This window comes from Nyctereutes procyonoides, unplaced genomic scaffold (genome assembly GCF_905146905.1).
Source record: "Nyctereutes procyonoides isolate TBG_1078 unplaced genomic scaffold, NYPRO_anot_genome, whole genome shotgun sequence".
NCBI classification, from domain to species: domain Eukaryota; kingdom Metazoa; phylum Chordata; class Mammalia; order Carnivora; family Canidae; genus Nyctereutes; species Nyctereutes procyonoides.
Genome location: NW_026575046.1, coordinates 60148438 through 60165741, shown reverse-complemented (window position 1 = coordinate 60165741; position 17304 = coordinate 60148438). Strand labels below are relative to the sequence as shown.

The window sequence follows — 17304 nt, the reverse complement described above, 5'->3', positions numbered from 1 at the left end:
AGGGATGGATTCTTTGATGATTTCAGTAGGAGCAACTGGGTTTTGTAGATAGGTGTTAGGACTTTTAACTTGTTATCTCCTTCCCTAAGAATGAATGGTGAGCAACCTGTTCTGGGGGTGTCAATCAGATGGTGGGTAACACACCCGGGACTTGTATAAGGGGTTCATTCCTGCAGGGGACATCTGTCCAGCCCTGCTGTGGAGCAGGCCTGGCTAGACACTGTCCCATTGAAAGAGAGCCAGACCTGCTGGTCGTCCTTTAATGGACTGAGCTGTGTCTCCTCAAATTCATATGTTAATCCCTGAAGTGACTGTATTTGGAGCTGGGGCCTCTAAGATGGTAATTAAGGTTAACCGAGGGTGTCAGCATGGGCCCTAATCCAATAGGACTGGCGTCCTTATAAAAAGAGGCATAGACACCAGAGATCTCTCCCTCCCCAAGGACACACGGAGAAGAGGCCACGTGAGAAGTGAGAAGCTGGTGACCTACAAGCAGGGAAGATAGCCCTCGAGTGGAAACCAGCCCCAACCGCAACTTGATCTTGGACTTCAAGCCCCCAGAACTGGGAGCAAAGAAACTTCTCTCATTGGAGCCACTTGCTCTGTGATTCTTTGTCAGGTCAGCCTGAGTGGACTAACGTGGCAGCTTATAGTTTGGTGCCAGAGATGCTAAGGTTGCTAATTATAATGCAGCACAATACAGGCCAGGACGGGGTGTGTGTGCGGTGGTAGGCATAGGGAGGAAGCACCTGCTTCTGCCAGTTGGGCATCAGGGGAGGCTCACTGGAGGAGGCAGAAGGTGCTGGAGGTAGTTGCAGGAGGACTAGAAGACGTGAGTCCTAAGGACGAAGGAGAGGGCACAGGGAGGGATGAGGCAGGTGGAAGGGACAGGGTGTGTATGGGCACAGAAATGTTAAAAGGGTGGCGGGTTTGGAGAGGAGTCCTGTGTGACTAGAGTGCAGGTGGGGAGGGAATGTGAGGAGGGAGGAGGTGGGGGCAGGCGGAGGCCCTTCTGTGTCTTTCGGGGAAGGCCCTTTAGAATTCAGCGCTCTCCAGACTCCCTGCCTGCCCGAGGACTCCGTGCTTAGTGACTAACTTGCCGTATGACCTTAGGTGAGTCATTTAACCCCCTCCACATAGCAATTTTCTTATTTGTAATCTGAGGAGAAGGATCCCTGCCCTGCCCACCTCCCGGATACTTTGTGGGCTCAAAAGCTAATGCCTGTGAAAGCACTTTGGCAAAAAGCCCACAATAGCGCCAGAGAGATGGAAGGTGTTATTATTATGTAACCACACTGACTCCCATCTGAGAAGCGTGGAGTCAATTGGAGTCTTGAGGGATGTCAGGGAATTGGCTGCTCTCTGAAGCTTGTCATAGAGACCCGTCTTTTCATTGTACTCCTTTCATATCACTGTTGGCTCGATGAAAGAAGGGGAAAGAATCTTTGATATGTCTAAATATTCCGCTCCCACCAAGACGGGAGGGATTCCGAGGAAGAGCTATTATTAGAGGCTGAGCTTGGAAGCAGGCGCCTTTGGTGGATCAGAGCTGTCAGCTTGCATAAACAGCCTCGTGCGCTCCGGAGCCAGCCTGGCTGCTTCAGGCCCCGGGCACAGAGCAGGTGCTCCCACCCTGCTGGCTCAACTGCGTTGGGCTGGGCTCGGCTGGGAGAAAGGAGGCCCGGTCCCGGGTCCCAACTCTGCATCTACTTTGCTGGACAAGTCGCTCATGTTCTCTGAGCCAGGTGAAGACAGCCTAGTCCTTACTGACCGAGAGGGGGCTTTTATGTGCAGGGGGGAAAATAAGATGCTGCGCCACAGGGAGGTCTGTCCAGGCTGCCAATGCCCTGGGTATGTTGAGGCCCAAAGATGTTTTCTTTGGGAAAGGTGTATTAGGGTTTGGTTCTTCTTGAACCTTGTATCAGAAGCACCTGAGAGTTCAAAAAACCAGATTCCCAGGCATCACTTCAGGCCTATAGAATCTGAATTTCTGGGGGTGAGGCCAGGGACTGTTTTTAGTAAGCTCCCAGGTGATACCGATGCGGGTGGCTCAGTGTCTGGTGCTCCACGCTCCTGCATGTACGGGAATGGGTCATCTTTCTGGCTCTAAGATGCTGTGATTCCATGAAAACCGGGGCACTGCCTGGTGAATCCAGCCCTGTCTTCGTTTCCCTCCAGGCACACTTAGCCCTCTGGGAGCCTGTGGGTCCTGGGGCCTGTGGTCCATGCACTGGGCAGATACTGGCCAAACACTGGCTCCTGGCTGGCTCTGGGTGAGGACGTGGTCTTCCCTGTCATTCTTGGGATTGGTATGTCACCTGCCCCTGAGCCTCATAGAGCCCAAATGGGGAGGGCTGCTAGCCGCTGAAGGATGGGCCACACTGGACTCATTTGACTAGTCAAAGTGCCTTCATTTACTTAGAGCCTCAGAGGGACAAGCCCAGGAAGACCTGGGATGTCACCTAAATCATGTTCAGCCTCTTGTTTTCAAAGGTGAAGAAATGGTCTGAGCAGAGCCAAGCTGCTTACTTTGACCAGAACCCATCCTGTTGGGTTAACTCTGGTTCATCTGGGAAATGGGTTAGCTGAAAGAAAGCAGAGCCTGGTCATTGCACACGGTCCTAGGGTACTCGGTGTTCTAACAAGGCTGACATCCCGGGGGCAGATTAGCCTATCCCTGGCCTGGCTCTCACGGGTCCATTGCACCGCTAGCTTGGAGAACCGACTCTCTTTTCCAGAGCAGCACTGCACAGCTCCTCGGTTGCTGCCTTCTCTCCCATCACCGTAACCACCGGCGTCCCAGTGAGATTCAGAGTGTGGTTCTCCACCCTGGCTGCCCATTAGGACCTGCTCAGGAGGGTTTGCAAATCCCCATGCCAGACTGAAGTTCAAGTCTTTGGGGTGGGGGGTGGGGGATATCCCAGGCACGAGTGTATAGTTTTGAAATCTCTCCAGCTGATTTCATTGTGCAGCCGAGGGGAGTAGTTAACCGCGCACGCCCCCCCCCCCCGCCCCGGGGACATGTGACAGTGTCTGGAGGCGTATTTAATTGTTACAACAAGGGAGGTGCTACTGGCATTCAGTGGGTAGCAGCTGGGGACGCTGCTAACTGTCCTATGATGCACAGGAAGGCCCTCACAGGAAGGAGCAGTCATCCTGAGTGACAGGCGCCAAGATGCAGACATCTTGCATGGAGGAACCCTTGGGGGGGGTGCGGGGGGGGGAGGAGGTGACACTGCCCACGGTGTAGCCTCACAGCCCCCTGGGTGTTGCTCTCAGCCCCCTCCCAGCACCCAAAGTTTTCCTGCGGTTGTGAGCTGTACTCAGCACGTTGGTCACCTGGGTTTTTTGCATGTCCAACACCAGGCATTGAGATAACCCGCAAAGGCCAGGGGGCCAGGTGGCCAGCTCCCCTCCAACCCCAGGGCTTGGTCTGTGCTGTCCCCTCTGCCTGGAATGCTTTGCCCCCTCCTGGCCTGGCGCCTTCTTCTGTCACTGCCTCTCCAATTAGCCCGGGAGCAGCACGTGCCCTCCTCATCCTTGCCTGTCTCAGCCACTCACTGGTTTCCTTCATCATCACCCTTCCCAATTTTGCGTCTTTGTCCGATCGCTGCATGGTTCCAGGCCTGTCTGTCCCATGAGCCCTGACCCAGGCCGGCTGCGTCAGCTATCAGAGATGTAGACCCCTCAGCTCCACTCAACTCTACTCAGGCCTGCTGAGTCAGAAAAATCGGGAAATTGTGTCCTAAGGGAGGAATGCGGGGGGTCCGGGCCTTCAGTGGATCTCTGCAGTGCTGTGTGTCCCACAGTGGCCCGTGCAGTGCCTCTGTGTCCCACGGTGGCCTGTGCAGTACCTCTGTGTCCTATGGTGGCCCGTGCGGTGCCTCTGTGTCCCACGGTGGCCTGTGCAGTGCCTCTGTGTCCTATGGTGGCCTGTGTGGTGCCTCTGTGTCCCACGGTGGCCTGTGCGGTGCCTCTGTGTCCTACGGTGGCCCGTGGGGTGCCGCGGTGTTCCATGGTGGCCTGCTCCATGGTGAGGACATGGAGATGGTGAGTGGGGTGAGGGGCCAGTGGGGGAATTGTCACAGAGTTGGGGGTCAGGGCAAGACCGACAGACCCACAGGGGGTGCGTGGAGGACACCCAACACAGGGTGCCATGGAGAGGCGGAAGAGAGTGGCTGGGGAGCACCGAGAGGCTTCCAACACCTGCTCAGCAGAATCAAGTGAAGTGCTGGGCAGTGCGGGGCAACCCTCTCTTCTGGCCTCAGTTGACATATTTCTAAAATGGGTGACGGTGACACTTCACAGCCTTTCTGGGCCAAATGAAACCATGTGTGAAGAACTAGAAGCACAAGGCTCCTAACAGTACATTTTATTGAGCACCTACTATCTGCCAGGCCTGGGCCAGGTACTGTGCATCCGCTGTACGACTTCATCTTCATACCAGCTCGAAAGTCTCTAACTTACCCCCATCCGTGGATGAGAAAGCTGAGGCACAGAGCTTGTAGGACGCCTGACCGTGAGGGGTGACACCTGTCAGCGAGGCTGAGTGGAGGCGAAGGGACAGTGGTGCTCTTATTCTAACCATGGTCCGTGTTCTGTCCCCGCAGTGCTGGGGCCGCAGCGGGAGGCGGCTGCGTGGGCTTTGTCATGCCTGTTCCTCGGCCCTGCCAGGGCTCACGTGGGATGTGGGCCTGTCAGGCGGGATAGAACCGACCTGGGAGAGAGGCTTCTTCACGTTGGCCTCACAGGGAGGTCATTCTGCACAAAGGAGGGGGAGTGGCTCTGTCACCACCAGGCCTGGTCCCACCTGCCTCAGCGTGTCAGTCAGCCACGTGGGCCTGGGTGTGCGGTGTCTACCACAGCCAGGTGTCCGGAGGGGCAAGCAGGGCTCTTGGCTTTTGTAGATGCTCCACTTGGAATTGATTCGTTCGTTCACTGCCATTCATTCACCTGTGCTGTCCTCCGTGCGCTTACAGGCCCATGGTTAAAGACTGTGGGTGTGTGGGGCTGTAGGGAGGCTTCAAGGAGGAGGTGACACTTACTTAGCATCTTAAAGAAGCATCTTACCTGCCCCCCCCCCACACACACACCTCACTTGTTCTCATCTAAGCCTTGCAGTCTTCCCCACACACCAATGCCCACACTCCCTGCACCGAAACCATCAGTCCAGCTCCCTTCCGGGGCTGGGAGGCTCACCTGTACCAGGTGCTTCCTTAGTCTTCACAGAGGCTGTCAGGAGAAGTCCTGGATCAAACCCAACCCCAGCTAGATTTTGTTTGGCTCACAGCATTAAAAGAACTCTGAGCTAGCTACCAGCAATTTAAAAGTCAGAAAGTTGCATATTATAAAAATGCCGTATTTTTGCCCTTAGAAAAATGGGGAGTCCCTCCAGCAAATAGCCGGTGGCCTGGGGCAGAGTGGTGGTCGTCCCCTGTGTAGATGTGTGTCCTCCAGTCCACGGATGCATTTAGAATCTGCCTGGACCCTGGAGATGCTTGACTTTGACACCTCTGGGACTCTGTCACCGGGTCCCGTGGGAGTTCCCGCGAGTGGCTGTAGAACACCTCTCAGCCTTCCCCTCTGGCTCAGGAGCAGGGATGGGAGAGCGCTATTGTGAAGGGGGTGAATCATGGACTAACGTTGGCGCGTATTGTAAAGTGACGGCGACTCACATCACACCTGCGTGGGATGCCCCTGGACATGTGACGTGGGGGCTTGGAGCCCAGAGCATCGCCACACACTGCGTTTGGTTCTGGGCCTCAGTGGCATTTCAGGGGGAGTTAAGGCTCTGCCCAGACAAGCCCTGGCCTTCACCGGAACCGAGTTTCTCGGGTTCTCTGAGGCTGTGTAGCGTAGTCCCCGATATACATGCTTTCCCTCCCTCCAGATCGGGTCACAGCTCCGGGCTTTCTGCCTTCTGGAGTCGCTGAGGCCGGGAGGGAAGAGAAACTATCTGGAACACGATTCTATCAGGCTTCACTTTTTCTTTTTTTCTATTTAGTTTTATTTTTAAATTTTTTATTTTTTAAATTAAATTTAATTTTTTAAAATTTAAATTCAGTTTGCCAACATAGAGTGTCACACCCAGTGTTCTCATCAGCTCTTATCTCATTGCATGCGCTGCTTCATGCCCGTCACCCAGTTACCCCATCCCGGTTACACCCAGTTACCCCTTCAAGCTCTATTGCAAAGCTGTGATCACCAGGACGGTACGGTAATGACACAAAAACAGACACACAGATCAGTGGGACAGAAGAGAGAACCCAGGCTTTCCTCTCTAAGCCACCCTGAGGCAGCGGTGATGGGAGGTGGGAGGAGGAGGGTAGGAGAGGCCCAAGAGGAACAGGGAAAGAAAGTAAGAGTAAGGGAGCCTCCCCCGGTCCCCAGGGGGTGTCCGGTGGTCCTCCAAGTCCCTCTGGTGTCTCCAGAGTAGAGGGTGGCTGCTGATTTTGCAGGCAGTGGGACCTCTCCCTGCAGAGGCCCCGGGAGGAACGGCTAGGGTGCTTTTCAGCCTCCCCAAGGGTTCCAGTCCCATTGTGGGACAGAGGCAAAAGGCTGGACACGAGAAGGAACCGAAGCTGGGGACAGGGGCTGGGGACAGGAGCTCTAACTGCAGCCTGAAGAGCTGCTCAGGCCTGGGGCTGTTCCCCGAGCCCACACCCCATGTAAGATCCCGGGAACTCCTGTTAACTTTTTGCCTGGGAGGAAGAGCTCCTGGCTGTGCATGACTGGGGTCGTCACATTTCTAGCCAGCAGGATCAGGGCTCCAGAATTCAAAATGAAAATAATCCATAGAAGGAGTTAAGTGGGATTTTTGCTGTAAGCCTGAGTTTGGGGACCGAGGCTATTGTCCTCAAAACAGTACGGAAGGCCGGTGCCAGGATCACATCGCAGGTGGGGCAGGAGAGCTAATGTGTATCTCCCGGAGGGCCGGCCTGTCTAGGGCTCTGTGGAGAAGGATTCGGAGGCAGTCTTTGATCAGGGCCAAAGCCAGCCTTCATTGCTTAGCAAGCTGAAGCATATTTAAAATCTGGTTTAACACTTCATTTTATAAGCAAGGACACTGAGGCCCAGAGGTTTAAGCCTTTTGCCTAAAGCTGGGGCAGAGCTAGAGCCAAGGACAGTTAATGTCAGTGCTCTTTAAATGAAACAATTCAGTGTGTGTTGTTTCCTTACTTGCGCCAAGCTCTGTGTTAGGTGGTAGAGCAGTGAGAAAGAGTGTAATGATATTAAAACTTACTATTAATTTCGTACCATCATGTTTCTAATCCTCATGAAATGCCATGGGACCAGTTGTTCCCTGGGTCAGGGTAGGGTAGCTGCATGCAAACCACCTCAACATTTCCTATACTCCACGTTTAATGCGTGTTCCAAGGTTTTGCCTCCTGACAGTCAGTCAGGGACTCGGTGGCTCTGAGTCTAGGGAACAAACAGGGTTGCTGGAGTGGGTGGTGGGATGGAGGGATGGGGCAACTGGGTGATGGGCATTAAGGAGGACGTGTGATGTGATGAGCTGGGTGCCCACCAAATGTGAAACTAAGTATGTACTTTATGTTGGCTAATTGAATTTTTAAAAAATATTTTATTTATTTATTCATGAGAAACACAGAGATTGAGAGAGGGGCAGAGACACAGGCAGAGGGAGAAGCAGGCTCCATGCAGGGATCCTGACGTGGGACTCGATCCCAGGACCCTGGGATCACGCCTTAAGCCGGAGGCAGGCGCTCAACCACTGAGCCACCCAGGCATCCCTGGCTAATTGAATTTAAATTAAAAAATAAAAAATAAATGGAAGACATGGAGACTCAGGTTTAACCAGCTTGCCTGAGGCCGACCAGCTAGTGAGAGGTGGAGTCTCAGTTTGTGTGGATTTGCTGGGGCTGCCCTAACAAAGTCCTACAAACTGGGTGGCTTATACCACAGGAATCTATTGTTTCATAGTCTGGAGGCTGGAAGTCCGAAATCGAGGCTGGCCTCCAGGGCTGTGAGATGATATACCTTTGTCATTGGCAGGATGGGTCCCTTCTGGGGGCCAGAAGAGAGAAGCTGCCATCTTCTGGCTTTGGATGCTGGGGTGCTCCTTGGCCTGCAGGTAGCGTTCTTGTGTGTTCACATGGCCTCCCTTCTGTGCGTGTCTGTCTCTGTGTCCAAATTTCCCCTTTCCATAAGGACCCCATCCTATGGGAGTAGGGTCCAGCCCAATGACCTCATCTCACCTCGTTCATGCGTGAGACCCTATTTCCAAATAAGGTCACGCTCACAGGGCCTGGGGACTAGGACTTCAGCATCTTTTTTGGGGGAATGCAACTCAAGCCATTATAGTTCAAACCCAGGTATATCTGAAGGTCGCGAGAAGGGCATGATGCACCTGCCCTGAGACTCCCAGAGAGAGTAATGTTTATCCTGGGCATGGAGGATTGTTGGGGGGTTCTCCAGGTGGAGGAGCAGAATGGGAATTTTGGCCAGAGGCCGATGTTCATGCTCTACCATGTGTGGTACAGTAAAGGCACGGCCTGCATTTTCTTTGTATCCTGGAACCCAGATGGGGCACTGACTCAATCTTCCTCCTTTGAGTCTATATTGCCAAGAGCTGACTGCCCAGTTAGAGGCAAACAACCAATGTGCATGGAGAATTACCTTGTGATGGGCAATAGGCTATCCCCGGGGGACTCAGAGATCCTTAAAGGAGCCCCTACTTCCTGCAAGCTCATAGCTCAGGTAATCGCACTTTGGGCCTGCATGAAAACATAACTGATGAAATTAGTATAAGAAGTTTGTAAGTATGAAGTGAGTGGAAGAGAACGGAACCGTATAGCCATTTGTGAGAGTTGGCCCGGGGGACTGAGGAAATCTTGGAAGGCCTCCTGGTAGAGGGGGACTCTGGGTTGGGATTTGACAGAGTGCTTGGGTATACAGAGAAAGGAGAGGGGAATGGGATTTTAAATGTGGGGAAGGGCATAGCCAGGGGAGCCGGAAGCCAGGCTGCTGTTGGAGAAGAGTGGAGCCTTGAGCGCCAGCCTGAGAGGTTGGGTCTCAGGCCATCTGAGGGCCTGGATGCTTATGTTTTTCTGGAGGCAACTGTTCTTGACACAAAGGGCATCCCAGGAGGGGTGGCCCCGCTGAGCTCTCAGCCCACTGGTCTCCCTGCGGGGGCCCAGGGAGGGTGACAGTGCCAGCCACTGTCCCAAGTTCACAGGCCCACCTCCACAGGGTGTGGGGCAGCACCAACCTGCCGTCACTTCTCAGAGCTCTCTAGGGGCTCAGCTTTTATGCCTGGCTCCACTCGCCTTCCTCCCTGGCCTTGGGAAGGTGGAGGGGTGTTTCCCCACCATCTGCAGGGGGACAGGAAGGGCTGTCCTGTAGGGGAGGGCGGGGAGGGATCCATTAGGACTCCTGCCCACAGCAAGGGTAACCCACCCGGGAGGGAGGCCCAGAGGCTGTAGGCAGATGGTGGCCTGGGTGTGGTAGCCAGGGTCCCTACTCGGCCTGGCCCCGAGTCTCTGAGGGAGCTCGGGCCCAGCTCAGGTCGCAGCTGGGTCCTCTGTTTTCTTCCCTAACAAACAGGGAAAGTGACATTTATTGTGGTAATCAAATATCTTGATATTGGATAAGAAAGAGCTTTCAAGACCAATGTTCTGTCTTTTGAGTGTTTTGGAAAATCCATAAGCAATAAAATTCTAGTCTGTCCAAACAAACTTAGGATGGAGGGGATGATGGATGCCAGGTACCCTCCTCCCCACATCAAGGAGCACCTGAAACAGGAGGCCGCTGATCTCAGCCCATTTGTGTATTGGGTCACAGACCTTTAATTATATGATCAGGAACTGGGAACAGATCAACCAAAAGTCAGCCGTTGCCCATTAAAGGAATCATCATAGATCAGTCCTCAGGCCTGGTAGGCTGGCCTAGATGCCGGTGGGGATGCTGGCCCCTTGAGCCTTTCCAGGAACACACTCATCAAACAAGTGTTCCCACTCAGGCAAGAAGGGCGGCCCCTGTAGGACCCAGCTCCTCCAGGAAGGCCCCCGAATTCTCCAGGTGCTGCCCTCCACGGACGCCTCTGCACGGGAGGTATTTGCTTGTGTATCTGTGTGCTTCCCAGACTGAGGGTGCCTCTGGCTTGGGAACCATGTCATTGCACGGGGCCGGGTGGGAATAGGTGCCCCTCAAACAAGCAGTGACTCAGTCTGTGGGGAGCCCGTGTCGTGTGGCCTGTGGTGTCAGGTGCTGTGAGAATCCTGAGGCCGGGTCTGGTCATTGCCCCAAGCGTGTGGCCAGGAGGAGAACCAGGAATGGCCAATAGGGAGGAGCCATGTGGCAGGAGGGTGGGCCACACGAGGGGCTCGGGGCACCTGGCCTGTGCCATGGGGACAGGCAGGAGCTAGGCAGGCAGCGGGGAGGAGTGAGGGCGTTCCAGAGGGAATGACAGCTGCTCCTCCGCGCCTGGGGAATGCAGGGTCTCCGGGAAGCATATCTCATTCTGTCGTCCCGCCAGTGGTTTGTACACATCATCATCACCATTTTATAGGTGAGGAAATCCCAGCTTTGCCAGGTTAGGTGATCTTCCATGGTCACACACGGGGCTGAGTTCGAGCTCTGGCGTGTCTAAGTGGCAGGGCCATGCTCCTGGGCGGGCCAGGGGGACTGTGGGTCACAGGCAGAGGAGGGGGTGGGCACGACCGGTGAGCAGCAGGGAGACCAGGGAAGAAGGGACAGGCCGGGGGCACCCCACCCCACAGCCAAAGGTCGTTTCCTAGTCCTCGCTTGTCACGGGACTTCTGGGCTAGTGGACCAGGTCTTGCTCCCCACTGGGCAGGTGAGAAGACCGAGGCTTGGGACGAGTGCGCTTCGCTGCTCTGTGCTGATCCCTTAGGATGGACACTGGCAGGGTGGGGTGCCTCCAGCAGGTCGTCCGCTCAGAGGGCCCGGACACAGGGCCAGTTCACTTTCTGCCGTAACTCTGGGCCAGGACAGCACCTGGCTCACAGCAAGGGCCCAGTCAACGTCTGCAGGGTGCAGGATGAATGAATGAATGAACAAAAGAACTAACAACTGAATGAGTGCGGGAGCTGCCCAAGCCTTGTGTGGGTGTGCGTGTGTGAGGTTGGCAGTGCTGCCCTTAGATCAAGGCCGAGATGACCCTGGCAGTTCTAGGAAGGGCACTGTCTTCACCCACAGCACTCAGAGGGCTCCCGGGAGTGAATTTGCTGAGGCCTTGTTCTGTCTCGGGAGCCGTGCCAGGCTCTGGGACACTTGCTTATCCAACAAGCAGTGGGAACCGGGCAGCAGTGTCCTGGGCCTTGGGGCTGCATCAGTGAGCCAGACCGTCAGGGTCCCTGTCCTCTGGGAGCTTGCTTCCTAGTTGAGGAACGTGGACTAAATCAGAAAGCAAAACCAACCCCGAAACAGGAAGCGAGAGGACTTTTGCTAATAATTGCTGTGAAAACAATGAAGGAGGGTGAGATCGGTCTGTCCGGGGGTGTTTTGGAAAGGGGGGTAAGGGAAAGGCTCTCTTGACAGGGGCTGTCTCTTTTTCGCTCTCTTTTTTTTTTTCATGAGGGGGGCCATCAGCGCAGTGGGGAGATGGAAGCAGGGCACGCTGGCTGGGGACCAGGCTGGGGTCATTGTGGGTAAGTGGAGGGGCCCTGTTGCTGCACGTGGGGGGACTGCCCACTGAAGCCGTGGGGAGGAAGGCTGAGGTTGAGGTGCTGGAACCTCCTCCCCTCCCCTGGGTGCTCATTGATCCCGGAATGAGGCACAAGGTGGCCAGGGTGGTGGTAGTGGGGAGGTTCCCATCTCAGCACGGAGGTCCCGTGGTGGGGTAGTCACAGTGGTGAGGATAGGGTGGCCACTCCAAGGGGTGCCATGAGGGGAAGTCTTCCTGCATGAAGCAGGGTGGTTGAAGCTGTGGGGGTGTGACGACTGATCAGGCTACAGGGACGGCTGAGGGGGCAGGACGGGCCCCCAGAAGGGTGGTGGCTGCTGCGTGTGGAGGGGTGGCTCATGCTGGCCTTTGCCCCACGGTGGCTGCTCCTGTGGGCTGTTCCAGGGGCCCTTGAGCTAACTGTGCCAGTTGGGGTCAGGCTGGTTGTTCCAGGGTGCATCACACTGACCGTTCCAGCCAGGGTCCTCACGCTGCTTGCCCCACCCGCCGTCATGGCTGTTGTTCCAGGGTGGGCAGTGGGGTGGTCCACCCTGATGGTATGGGTAGGGGTCCTGCTCATGAGGCAGCTGTTGGCCCCAAGGGGCAATGGGATGAGGCTGGTCAAACTACAGGGGCTTGCTACGAGGGATCTGATTGTGGGGCCCAGAGCCCTGGGTGGCTGGCAGTGGCAGGATCCAGAGCTGTTCCAGACGCACCACACTCAGAGGAGCCAGGCATTTGGATGGGAGTCTTGCCATCATCAGGCTGGGCGGTCGGTGGGGTGATGCGGGAGCATATGGGGGCCGGAGGTGGGGCAGATGGTGGTCAGATGGCCTTGGCGTCAGCTTCCTTTTGTGGCATTTGGAGTTGCTGCTACTGCTGGGCCAGGTTATTTATTATTATTATTTTTTAAAGGTTATTGACAAACTCCTTGTACTGCGTCCTGAGGGTCTGGATCTGCTGCTGGCAGTCCAGCGCCACAGCTGGGGCCCCGGGGAGTACTCGTTGCTGAGCGTCACCTGGTACTGGCAGAGCCCCAGGTCTGGGCTCTGTGGCTGCTGGCTGATGGCGTCGTCAGAGTTCCAGAGCTGCAGGGGCTGTGCTCCTCCACAGCCAAGAAGCAGGTGCAATAGGTGGACACCATGATGTTCCGCAGGGAGGCCAGCAGCTCCCTGGCCTGCTTGTGCTGGCTGTGAGGGAGAGACTCTCCTCGTGTTAGGACACAGGGGCACAGCATGTCACCCATCAGGCAGGTGAGGGGCAGCCACAGCTCGAAGTGCACACCTTCAGCCGTGATGTGTTCTAGAGGAGGGCCGTCAACCATTCACAGTGGGTGGCGGTGGCGGCGGCGGCGGGGGGGCACTTGGTGTTGCTAACATCCAGTTCTTCCCGGCTGAGATGCCATCTTTGGTGCATGTGTCGTTGATGAGCTCAGCAGGTGGACAACTCATTCATGTGCAGCTGGGTCTCCTCCAGGAGCTTGTGCATCTGCTGCTTCACTGCATGGGCCACAGCAACCTGACAGGTGCCATTTGAATTGGGTCCTGCTTGGTGCAAGTGGGCAGATCAAAGAAGACCTGGAGAAAGTTTATCTCAGGTAGAATAGGTGCAAAGGTCCTGAGGCAAGTGGGAGATTGCATTCTGGAGGAACAGAAGGGGGCTGCTAGGGCTAGAGCCCAGTGAGTCAGGGGAAGGAAGGCAGACAGTAGGTGGGACCCATCATGTAGGGCTGAATGTGGTTGGAGTTTTTGTAAATGCTACAGGAGAACTTTGGGGCAGGCCAGTCACAACATTTGCATGTTGAAGTGTTGAAAAGGTAAGAAGATCCACTAATAAATAATGTAAGTGTGCTGACTGCCAAGGAGAAGTACAGGATGTCATGGCAGTGATTGTGGGGACTTGGCTCTGTCAGAGGAGGTGGCATTGGGTGGAGATCTTCAGGGGTGCATCATTCCAGCTGGAAGTGGGACAGTGTTATCTAAACCCACCCAGAAGGGATGCATCCTGTGAGGAAGGTTGGCAGGATGGTCAGAAGGCAGATCAGCAGGGCTTCCGGACCATGACAAGGAGACCTGTTGGCCCGGGGGTGCCTCTGAGGGCCAAGAGGCGGAGTGATGGGGTCAGCAGGGCTCTTTAGAGGGACTGCTGTGGCTGCTGGTTGGGAACCCACAGGAGGGGGTGGGCATGGTAGCCGGGTCCCAGCTCAGGGCCCCGGGAGGGTGGGTGGCTGTTGGAGAGCATCGCTATGGACAGATCACACAGCTTCCTGGGATCCAGTAGGATCTGCAGGTCGGGTTGGTCTTGTGACCTTCCTAAGGAGAGAGGGGGCACCTGGGGAGGGGGAAGGAGACCTGTAGCAGATTGAAAGGGGTCCTGCCACAAAAGACAGGGAGGTCTGCCTGGAACCATATGTTGTGATCGTTTTTGGAATAAGGGTCTTTGTAGACGTAGTTAAGGTAAAGAGTCTCCAGGTGGGGCCGTTCTGAATCAGACTGGGCCCTAAATCCAATGAAAAGTGTCCGCATAAGAGACAGAATGACCCAGAAACCCACCATGTGAAGACGGAGGCAGAGACTGGAGGGATGCGGCCACGAGCCAAGGAATGCTAGGAGCCTCCAGAAGCTGGAAGAGGCGACGCCGAGGTACCCTCTAGAGATTTTGGAGCAGGCGTGGCCCTGCCATCATCTTGGTTTATGACCTCTGGCTTCCAGAACTGTGGGAGATGCATCTCCTCTGGGTTAGGCCACCCAGTTCTTGGTCATTTGCTGGTCATTTGCTGCGGCAGCCCCAGGAAACGAATCCAGTGCCACCTCTCCCCTGAGAAAGCCCAGCTGATATTGCTGTGGTGGTTACAACCCACAGCGTGGATGCCTTTGAGGAACTGTGCTCTGTTCCCATTTGGCTGGGCTCCCCCTGCATCCTCCTCCCCCCACCTATATTAGAATAAGATTGAATTTTCTAGCTTGGGTTACTAAGCTTTCAGATCTGGAAACTGTGGCCATTAATCAGCTGTCACGGGATGTCGTAAACAAGGGGCTTTAAAAACCATGTTTGCTTTTTAGGCTGATAATACTTGGAGGTGAAGCCGGGAGAGTTATACATAATGCATGCATTTTAATGGGCCGCGCACTACAGCCCTCTTTAGTCGGAATGATTCGTTTTAATGTTCAAAATAAATATCAGAGACAATTTGCCAACAAAGCTGATTTTCTCCGCCCGCCATTAACTTAATCTTTATACCTCAGCCTAATGACAGAGGGGCTGGGGGGCGGGAGGGGCTTTGTGTTACAAGTAAGTGTGGTCACGAGCTGTGGGGTGACTGACGGTGTGCCCCCGTTTTCTCAGGATAGTCCTTTGTGCCCAGTGTCCTGGGATCATTATTCCGAATTTGGATCAAGAGCATTTGCCAATATCCAACTATTTTTGACCTGATAGCAATTTCAAGTGGTTCAATCGAAACACATACAGTGTCCCGGTTTGTCTGGTATATGATATACCCTTTACTCTGTAGGTGGGGAAGCTGAGGCCCGTAGAAGTCAAGCTCCAGGTACCCCGTGCCCCCATTTCCAGCCCAGGTGTTTTTTTGGAATGTGTCCCAAGGCTACCCACCTCCTCTCAGCCTCAGCTTGTCTAGCTCCTGCCTTGTCTTGTGACTTCAGCCCCTAGAGCTTCTGGGTGCCTGTTAGAGAGGCAGATCTTGGGATGGGGGGCACACTTTGCTCCTGTCCCCTGCTTCCGGGCATGGTGACTCCTGCGGAAGGGTTGGCAAAGCCGTCCATCGCCCACCCTGGCCATGGCACCACTGTCCCCTCATTGGTCTTCATCACTCATGACGTGTACATTGAGATCAGGAACACGCACCCACCACTCAGTCTTACTGGCCGAGACACAGTTGGAGTGAGCTGTGATCCCCGCCTTCTTGAAGCGTACTGAAGGTAGCATGGGAGAGAGGGTGGCTGTCCCGTTCAACACACAGTGGCTGATTCCTTTAATTCACTTATTTAAGTCTCTCTGCCATCGCAGGGGTGGTGGTGCAGGAATTCAGAAAGGCAGGAGGTCAAGCACGGGCAGGGCAGGGCTTTGCTGAACAAAGCTGATTTTAAACCCAATTGTTACCTTGCAAAACGGGGAAGACTTGCTTCCCCCTGCAGCCCCCTGCAGCGTGTCTCCTTGGGTGGGGGGGATGCGCCCAGATTGGGGCGGGTAGGGATGGTTGCTGGAGGGCCCCGCTCTGGGAGCTGCGGCCGCTAGAGACGCCCAGGGCAGGAAGCCTGGGCCTTGCCCTGCCCACGTGTCCAGAGAGAGGCCAGGGCCTTGCCACGTCCTACTGGAGAGGCGGGTCCCTCTTCCAGACTGAGATGCAGAAGAAAGAAGACAAACTTCAGAATCATTAATTATTTTCCTTATTCACTTAAGAAATATGAAATCCTCAAGGGCCAGGTGTTCTGCTCAGTGTCAGGGCAAATTCACCCGGAAGTCCAGGTTTCTGGCTTTCTGGAAAAACTGTAAGATCTAGCTCACGGCCTACCCTGGCATTGCCTTCACCTAGCTCAGGTCCCTGCTCTACGTGGCCTGTCTGGCCCCTGCAGGCACTTGACTCTGAGAACCTTGGCTGGTCTCTGTTTCCTGAGCCCAAACAGAGCATACAGTAGGTGCCAAAGAAGTGCTTACCGTTTGTTGAATGAAGCAGACTCTAAATGGTTTTGCAGAACCATCCTGGGCAACCACAGCTTGGCACAGGTCCGCCCTCACCCCCTCGCTGCCCCCCGCCCCTCACTAAAGGAACCCACATTGGGGAGGGACCCCGATGGACCAACACCCCCCACTCAGGTATGCCAGGAGAAGTGGACACACAGCACCCTGGATGTGACCGCCTTGGCGAGAGTGTAACCTTGCCCAACCATCTGCAGGGCGACGTGGCCACATCTACCAGCATTTGAAAAGCCCATGCCCTTTGGTCCAGCTGTCCCGGGGCCATGTGCCCCAGACGCATTTGCAAAAGTGCATGGAGCTGGGAGCAAGCCCAAGTTAACACTGAAATGTGTGTAGCCGCGGCTAGAGCCCACCAACATGTCCATCAGGGGCCGAGGGTGGAAGAGGTGGTGCTTCCGTGCCAGAGAGAGAACGGAGGGGCTGTTTTTGTGCTGATACGAGAGATTTGGAGGTGCATTTTCAGCAAAATAAAGCAAGGAGCAGAGCAATATATGCATGAACACATTTGTGTGTATAAAAAAGGGCAGTCGAAAGTGTGGCCTGTGGCACAGCCCCCAGAGTGTGAGTTCCAGCTCTGCCACTCGCCGACTGTGGGACTTGGAAAGTCACTTAACCTCTCTGGGGTTAGTTTCTGTGGCTGTAAGTTGGAGCTATACGTAAAGCACGAGCTGGACTGGGCCCAGGGTAAGTCCTCATTAGCTAGTACTATTATGCTTATGTAATTTTTTTTTCCCTGGATAAACACACAAAATGTTAGCAGGGGCTAGTTTGGGTATTGAGGGTGGGGTGGGGTTGTCGGAGGTAAAACTTCCTTTTTATTTCCTACCTTTATGGACAGTTCAAAATTTTTATAGAGGCATTTTTACTTTTATTTCAATATCAGTTAAGCACACACACACATACCCTACAAAGGAGGCAGCTGTTTCTGTCTGGAGTAAAGTAGG

At 54.8% G+C, this 17304-nt stretch overlaps 1 pseudogene; it reads right to left on the bottom strand.

Annotated features, from left to right (window-relative positions):
* Positions 1–11430: 11430 nt before the first annotated feature.
* LOC129509414 (calcium homeostasis endoplasmic reticulum protein-like) lies at positions 11431–15426 on the bottom strand (annotated as a pseudogene).
* Between the last annotated feature and the right edge of the window lie 1878 nt (positions 15427–17304).